This window comes from Magnolia sinica, chromosome 7 (genome assembly GCF_029962835.1).
Source record: "Magnolia sinica isolate HGM2019 chromosome 7, MsV1, whole genome shotgun sequence".
In the NCBI taxonomy this organism is placed as follows: domain Eukaryota; kingdom Viridiplantae; phylum Streptophyta; class Magnoliopsida; order Magnoliales; family Magnoliaceae; genus Magnolia; species Magnolia sinica.
The window spans coordinates 85934934-85944182 of NC_080579.1; positions in this window are offsets into that span (position 1 = coordinate 85934934).

Sequence of the window (9249 nt, forward strand, 5' to 3'; positions counted from 1 at the left end):
CATCGAATATGGTTCTAGTTATTCGACGGCAAATGCCGTTGAATTTTTAAAATTAGGTATAAAAAAATTGGACAAAAAAACTACTGTAACCCTCTCGCCCCTTTCGCTCTCTCACATTCTCTCCCTCCCTCTCTACCTTTGTCGCCCCACTCTTTTGGTGCCTCTCTCGGTAAGCCCTAACCCTAGCTCATTAGACCTAGTAGGCTTTCAATAACTACTGGCCCAGGTGGTGAGGTCTATTTGAACCTTAGATCTGCCCCATTTTGGAGTTAATACCCTGATGGATGGTGGGGTCCATTTAAACATTAGATCTGTCCCATTTTTAATGGTATGTTCGACCCACTATTGGAGTGTGTGGGTTTTAATACTCTAATTGATTGCAAAATGTAGACGACACTGGTATCAACTGATAATCATTTCTGTAGCCCACCCTCTACAACAGTTGGATATCTAACATGTATGACATGTTGGTAAAAAGAATGCATGTTTTAGATTTAATACAAGTGTTGTATTTAATCAATTCTCACTTTGCAATACTTTTCAGTTTGTATGAGTGGGGCCCATAGCTTGATCATTTCTCATTTTAAAATTTGAACTACTATCTATATATTATATAGAATACGTGTTTGATGGTAAGGTTTGATGTCCAAGGTGGGCCACCCAATCTAGACCTAATACAGGTCATAAAAATAGCTAATTTGTATAGATTATTAGCCATAAATTCTATTCATTTGGACCAGTAGTTGAGCTCTTGATACGTCAAAATTAGGATATTTTCAAGACTAACAAATCTACTTAAAATTGTCCATGTCAATGACCTTTTAACCTTTGATATGGACAGTCAAGATTATTTACATAAAAATAGGTTCAATCAATAACTTTATTCATATTTTTGTTTGAATCTTAAGATAAGCTACATATACCTTAAGTAGCTTATCTTGATTTCTACTAATTAAATTAAAATAATTAATTAACTTTAAATAAAAAGGCTACTGATTAATTAAAATTGATCATAAACCAAACTTATCTCAAATAAGTTACTTATCTACTATTCTAAGTAGAAAAAGTAACTTATTTGGTGGTATCCAAAGAAGCCCTAAGGTGGTGCTTGGATCTTAAGTTACTTTAGATAAGCAATTTATGCCTTAAGTAGCTTATGTTAATTACTTATTAAACTAAAGAGATTAAGTACAGTTAAATAAAAAAGCTACTTAAAATTGTTTATAAGCCAAACTTACTTATCCCAAATAACTTATATACTGTTATAACTAGAAAATGTAACTTGTTTGGTGTTATCCAAATGGACCCTAAGGGGGTGTTTGGATCTTCACTTAAGATAAGTTACTTATGCCTTAAGTAGCTTATCTTGATTTAGACTTATTAAACTGAAGTGATTAAATAACTTTAAATAAAAAATATACTTATAATTGATCATAAACCAAACTTACTTATCTCAAATAAGTTACTTATTTATTGTTATAAGTAGAAAAAGTAACTTATTTTAGTGGTTTAGTGTTTAAGGTTTAGGTTTAAATGATATAAGGTTATTTTTTAGGGTTAAAGGATATATGATTTAGTTATAGTGTTTGAGATTTAGGATTTAGTGTATGTGGCCGTATTGTTTCGTGCAATCCCGCGATCCTTCCCGACGAATTTCAACAACATGCGACCTATGATCGACGTTTGCGCGCGACCCTAAGTCGTATCCTATAGATTTGAGTCGGCTTAATCTGAGACCTATACCATTGTGACCGCATCGTCGCTGCGGTTTCAACGTCGCGTCTTACATATCGATCCGATACCCTGGCCGGGAGATGTGGGCCTGCGTTCAGTTTGAGAAAAAACACCGCGCGTTTGCAATTCCAAGAGAATCTCTACATCATGTCCCGTTAATCAATCAAAGCTTTCTTTTTTCTTAAGTCAAGCAACCACCAAGTCAACTCTTTCTCACCCTCTCTCTTACACACCCATACATGTCAAGTACAATATCACCTCTCCCATCACTCACCTCACATCATCACTCTTACAACCATCCCTTCTCTCTCTCATTTCACAAACACAATTCCAAGCAACAAAAAAATATACACATCCAAGCATTCCATGTGAGAAAGTGTGTTTTGTGTGGCCCACTTACTTATCCCAAATCCTTCATCCTAGCCATTCATCCCTCATCACCTTCCATTAAAGTGAAGCACAAGGAGATCAGCGTTCCAACGGATCAAGAAGATCAAATGGTGGGTGCTTCTATAGGATTATATTTCATTAGATATGATGAGCCAAGTAAGGCCTACTGATTGATGGTATGGATCTCACTTTGGACCCTAGATGTGGCCGATGGCCCACTTTAATTTTTATGATCATTCCATGATGGGACCATTCTCCATGGACCCCATCATGATGTTTATTTTCCTTGCATAAATAGGGTCATCTAGACCTTGCATTTCGGTGGAGAAAAGATCTCCACCGTTGATTTTGATCGGTGGGCTCATATGAAATGGGACCTACTTGATGTATGTTGTAAATCCTGCAAAGGAGGGCCCATAGTGCCAGGGTCCCTCCATCATCACGTGTCTCTCTCTCTTTCTCTCTCCCCTTCCTTTATTTTATGGCCCACTTAATGAGTGTGCGTGATGTCCAAACCGTCCATCAAATGGACCCCATGGCCGTCCAAGCCATGTGGGCCCTACCCTCTGGACGATTGGAAAACATAGATATTATTTTGATACAAATCAAGTGAGCCACGTCCATGTGGGACCCACCATGATGGGGCCGTTGTGAAGTTTCGAACAGAGAGTGAGGTGTACTCACTGTAAATGGCAAATTGATTTTTAAGGTATTTGGGTAGGCCACTCATACAAGCCTCACCTTGATGTATAAGTTTAATCCACACCGTCTATCTCATTCCCCAGCTCATTTTAGGCGTTGAACTGAAAAATGGGGTTAATCCGACTTTTGGGCGGGCCATAGCATAGCAAACAACGTGTTTACCATTGAAATACCCCCTGTCGTTTCTATACACTAAAATATATCGGATATTGGGCTTGTTTGGCTTGTCCAGAGCTATGGGAACCAGTGGGCGGAGTGGATTCTTCCGATGCGTGCCCCACGCGTGAAAAACCGCGGAAAAATAGGATTTCAAAAAAAAAATTTACATATGTAATAGACGCTGCTGCTGCCAGCGGGCGTAGGCAGCGCCTGCTTTGTGGAGGCAGGCGGACAAAGGACCCACGGTCTAGCCGTGGGCCCCACTATGATGTGTGTCATTTAGTCACACCGTTCATTGGGTGGGCCCCCTCCAAAAATCGGCCCTATTTAGAGCTCAGGTGGCCCACATCATAGGAAACAACGGTGATTGAATGGCTACCATTGAACCCTCTTGGGTATCACAGAAGCTTTGGGTCAATGTGAAATTTGTTTTTCCTATGCATGTTATCCAGGTCCGTGCGACCTTATCAACAGGTTGGATGGAAAACAAACGTTATGGTGGGCCCCACGTGGGACCCACAATGATATATGTGTTTTATTCCCATCGTCCAGGTGGACAGTGGAATCCATAATGATGTATGTGTTTTATTCACACTGTCCAATGACAGTGGGACCCACCGTGATGAATGTGTTGCATCCAAACCGTCTAACCATTTTAAAAGCTCATTTTATGGCATGAGCTAAAGAATGAGACAAATCTAGGATCAAGTGGACCACCCAGCAAAAAGGCAGTGGGGATTGAGCTTCTGCCATTGAAACTCTTTAGTTGTCACAAAAGTTTGGATCATTAGGAAATTTTCTTTCCTCTTAATCCAGGTCTGTGTGACCTTATGACCAGATTGGATAGAAAATAAATGTTATGATGGGCCTTGAGAATTTAATGGTGGAATTCATTACCCCCCTCTGTTATTTGAAGTGTGGTCCAGTTGATCTTTTAATATGATTCACACACACACACACACACACACACACACACACACACACACACATGGATGTACTTGTGGCCGTCCGTTGAGACCCATTTGATATACATGAGGCCCATGTGATTAGGCCCATTTTGATGTATTTTAAGGGCCCATGTGTAACACCCCGGATTTTTTCCAACTTGGAGTTAGGTGTCCTTAGGCAATGGGTCGATCCTAACACCTTATTAACTTCTCAAAACTAAATCTCAAAGTCCAAGATCCTTTTTTACTCATTTCCTTCAAAATTTCATCTTTCACCACCCTATTCTTCAAATTTTTCTAAGTACTTTCATATTAGACACTAATCCTAAAGTTTAGGTGATGAAGAACAATACTTAAACTAAAAATTACTATAAATAGTAATTGAATACATAAAATGGGTTTCTAACCATTAAGCTTTTGGAATCTCATGAAATAAGTAGGCTATTTGGATAGACTAGCTTCTCCTACCCCAAAAACATATATTGCACGTCAAATAACTCATTCTGATTTACAAAATACACTCATTTCAAATATCAAGTGGCGAAACCACTCCAGATAAGACAGCGAGTCGACGATGACCACGCCGCAACCGCGAGGCCTCGCCGTCCAGCGGGCCGGGCGGCCCGTTTCCTGCCGTTTTCTGCAGTTATTTCGTCCGACTTCGAAAAGTCATATCTCCCTCGTTATAACTCCGATTTAGGTGATTCAAAAGCTAGATTGAAGCTTGATAAGTCTAGTTTCATATAAAAATAAGTAAAATATATAATAAAAATTTTAGTATAGTTAAATATAGGTCATTGTAACAATTGTTCAAAAATTATTAGTTTGGACAGTTGCTGCTTCTAGAATTTTTAGAATTTTTAGAATTTTCTACGATACAAAATCTAATGAAATTTGGTAGAGATGAACTAGACTTGATAACAAACTACTAAAAAAATAATTAAAATAATATACTAATTAAAAGTGTCAGAAAGGGACGTAGAACTACCCTAGGACCATATTCTGTCATAATTATGGCATAATTTAGTTAAGTACTAAACTGAATACTCAGTAGAATTAGCTTGAACCACTTTAAATATGAACCATAAGATCCAAAATGAGTAGAACTGCTAACGCTACATTACTTAAAAACTTAGGATCCATCTCTACACCCAGTTTCTCTCGGGAGCACCTTAAAACTCCGTATCGGACCTTGACCGCGTGTCGAAAGTCTGATGATGGCGAAATTATAAGGTTATGACCGCCTCATTGGACTTGATTACCATCTCAAAAATCAAGTCCTAATAGTATTTAGAAAATCACAACTTAAGCCCGGAGCGAAGTGTGTGAGAAACATGAATATCTTTATGAAATGAACTGGAACTTAAGTGAATTGAGTCGTTTCACTTGCAGGCCAAATCTAAGGATTCTAACCATTGAAATCTGACCCAATTATACCCTCAAATCAGGAAAAATTTCCAACACAAGTCAGTGCACTTGTGGCCCTGATCGAGCACCAGTGACCGTTGAACTGAAACTGGTCCCCTGCGATCGATCCACTGATCCGATCGGGCTGAGATCTTAGCTTGACCTAGATCTAATGTCAGGAAGCTTAAGTCCAATCGCATGTGGAAAAGGGGCCTCCAAATATGCTCCGTTGGATCGAAACAGATGCCATTTGGCTCTAACCTAAGTATACCATGGCCCTGGGGCCATTTGCATCAGTTTTGGGCCTATATAAAGCCCCTAAACCCACCTCTCTCTCTCCCATACGAATTTCTCCAAACCCTAGGAGAGAGAAGAGAGAAATGGAGAGAAAAGAGTGGAGATCGAAGGGAGATCCTTGAAGTTTGCTTTCGTCCTTCTGTTCTGCTACTCCACGCCTCGATTCACCCTCCCACATCGCTACACCGTCAATTTTAACTCCATTTTTTGGTAAGAAATCCTAATCCTAAACTGATATAGATATCCAAATAGAGCAATAAGCGAAATAACTAACATATTTCATGAATCAGGTAGCCGTTGTGCCGTAAACAAAGACTTAGCTTTTAAACTGAGTTCGATACGAGTCTACCGGCGAAAGGTGCAGACTATAAACATTTAGGTTATGATTTTTAAGGCTTTTAATGTCAGCAATGATTTATGACTGACTTGATTGCTATCTCATATGCTTAGATACGATGTTTCTCGTATCTTACACATATATGTAAACTATGTTGATTTTAATGTATTCCAAGTGTTTGTTGAAATGTTTAAATGAGTATGGAATTATGATTTATGTTTAAGGCTACATGATGGTTGTACGCGTAGCAATTCCTTTGTGGAAGGATTTGCTACGATATGTGTTTTAACTAATTTATTTCAAGTATGTAATATGTGTAGTCTAAGTGTTTGTTAAAATGTCTGAATGAGAAAATGCTTGTTGAAACGTATTTAATTAGGGTGTTGAGATATGATTCTCAATTCCCTTATCTGTAGTTACAATTCCCTTCATATAGCCTATCTTAGTACTACGTGTTTATGGATGAATATTTATGTATGTTAACATGTACTCCAGGTGTTCGTTTAAATGCTTATATGAGATTTATATTTGAATTTGTTGCTATATACTGTTTTGACTAACACATATGAATGCCTATTGTATTTGAAGTGTGATTGGGGCTACGATGTAGTCCAGGCAATCGGTAATGGTTTACGATCGGTGGCCGAACTGTTTTAGCCACAACGGATACGTTCGAGGAATCCGAGTCGTACGCTGATTATCGACAGTGGCTAGGCCACGAGGAGTGCATATGCGTTCCATGTCGATTAATTCAACGTACGCTCGTACCAGTCGAGCTTATCAAGTAACCCGATTGACCCAATGTATGTTCACCATGTATGGACGCTACTGCTTGAACCTAAGGTACCAAACTTACCGGTGAAAGGCCTCTTTAACCTTGGTACCTCGATCCGCTAAGACTCATGAGCCGGGCATGGTGGTATGGGACACTGTGGTCGAGCTGTCGGCCTACATTGGGGTGACAAGCCTCCCTATAGTGACCAGTGAGCAACCCAAACTCGTGAGCCGAATACGGTGGTATGGGACACTGTATTCGAGCTATCGGCCTACCCTTGCGCAACCTGGCTATGGTCCCATTCAGGTTGGTGACGAGCCTTTGAAAATAGACTGTCAGTTGGTAGAGTGTGAGTGGTAGTGACCTCAAGTGTACTCTGAGACTGCGTTGAGGTGACGAGTCTTTCCATAACAACCAGAGTACAAACTAAGCCTACACTGATCAGGTAATGAGCCCTTTGTAGTAACCTAGAACCGCAACATCATATGAGATTTGCTAGGATTGACGACCCTAGAATGGATCATTGTTTGGGAATTAATATAAGGGAGGTACCTTAGCTTCCCAATCATGCTGTATGAAAAGGACTAATAAGAACTTGATAAGCACATTCATGCACCGCATTACGTGTACCTTTGGCGCAGCAGGTCTAGCACTGAGGAAGTGTTTTATGCTACGATCGTGAGATAAAGTCGCTGAGAGAGCGTAGGCAAGGGCATGCATCATTATTTCATGTCATTCTTGCATTAACAAGAGTACTTAGGACCTGATTGTTGTATTGCATTATCATTACTACTTGATTGAATTGATAACATGTTAACCTTTACTTTATTGTTCCACTGAGTTGATCACTCACTCCCTCGTTATGGGAAGGTGTTTTAAACACCCACCAGACCTTGTTTTAGTTTCAGATGATGGCGATGCGTATGAGATGGAACCAGACTTTTATGATAATGAGGAGGGTTTCTCCTATATGTAGCTATTAGGCAGGTCTATATAGACCATGTTCTGATCGACGGGGTTACATGGATGCTGATTAGATGCCATTACACTTGTTATTTTACACTTTTGGAACACCCATGTATATTCATTTTGTTCATTTTTGGAGTATACATGCATATATTTAACCTGGTAACATGTTCATACTCTTGAGACTTATAACAGTTTATACATTTTATATATCTATCACAGTCTTCTACTTGCGTAATTTAAATGTCTCTAGAGTGTGATATGCTGATTTGGTATAATCTCATTCATGTTTAATGCACTAATATGGACAACATTCAATCATCATTATCTATGTTGCATAAGTGATGCGTTGGAACTCTGGAGCTGAGCTTCTGCTCGACCCCCGATTTTCAGGGCGTTACACCATGGGTCAAGACCCATTATGATGTATTAGGGCCCGTGGGTTAAGGCCCATTGTGCTGTATTTGGAGCCCATGGGTTAAGGCCCATTGTGATGTATTAGGGCCCATGAGTTGAGGCCCATTGTGATGTATAAGGGCTCGTGGGTTGAGGCCCATTGTGTTGTATCTGGAGTCCATGGGTTAAGGCCCATTGTGATGTATTAGGGCCCATGGATTGAGGCCCATTGTGATGTATAAGGGCCCATGGGTTGAGGCCCATTATGCTATATTTGGAGCCCATGGGTTAAGGCTCATTGTGATGTATTAGGGCCCGTGGGTTGAGGCCCAATGGGATGTATACAAGGTCTATTGCATTGTATGATTCCACCATGGTTTATGTAATAACATTTATAACGGGCCATGCCTTGGGAGCAATGTTAGTTTGACGTCCACATTGTAAGAATAATGTTGGTTAAATAGCCACATTATAACTCTCCCTAGGGCCCATTGATAGGCCCATACTTATTGTGTGTAAGCCATCAAGGCCCATCTTCATTGTGAGGATAGTTCATCACCATATAAAATACTTAGTATAACTCCATGATTCATGCCTATATGCATCATATGTATGCCTGATATGAGGAATGTTTGATCATAGCATACGCCATTGGGCAAACTATTTACGAGACTTTATGAGACGGAGTGCCCACATTATCGCGCCGTACACGCAGGATTGTTACATGACTGGATAGTGTGACTCATGCATCTCGCATACATGTGACTTGATCATTATATGTCCTAACGACATCAGGGTCGTGGCCTCCACAGGTACATCGTGGATGGCTAAATAGGACATAGGAAATACTTGGTTCTAGCATTGTGGGCACTTAGGATGTCCTTGGGTGAAAGTCTCAGAATCTTCCGAGGCCAGGAGATGCTCCAACGTCTAAACTGAGTGAAATATGAGTGTCGCAGCCTATACCATGAGGCCGTGTCTTCCACTGTGTTGTGGTTGGTTGGAAGGGGGTGTGGCCTTATCCGCCCAAGTGAGGGGGCTGTAAGCTAGGCTGAGTTTGACCAGCTCGTAAATGAGTCCGCTATCGACGAGCCGAGTAGGTATTGGCAGACTGCTGGCTAGGCGGATGGTGAGGTCTC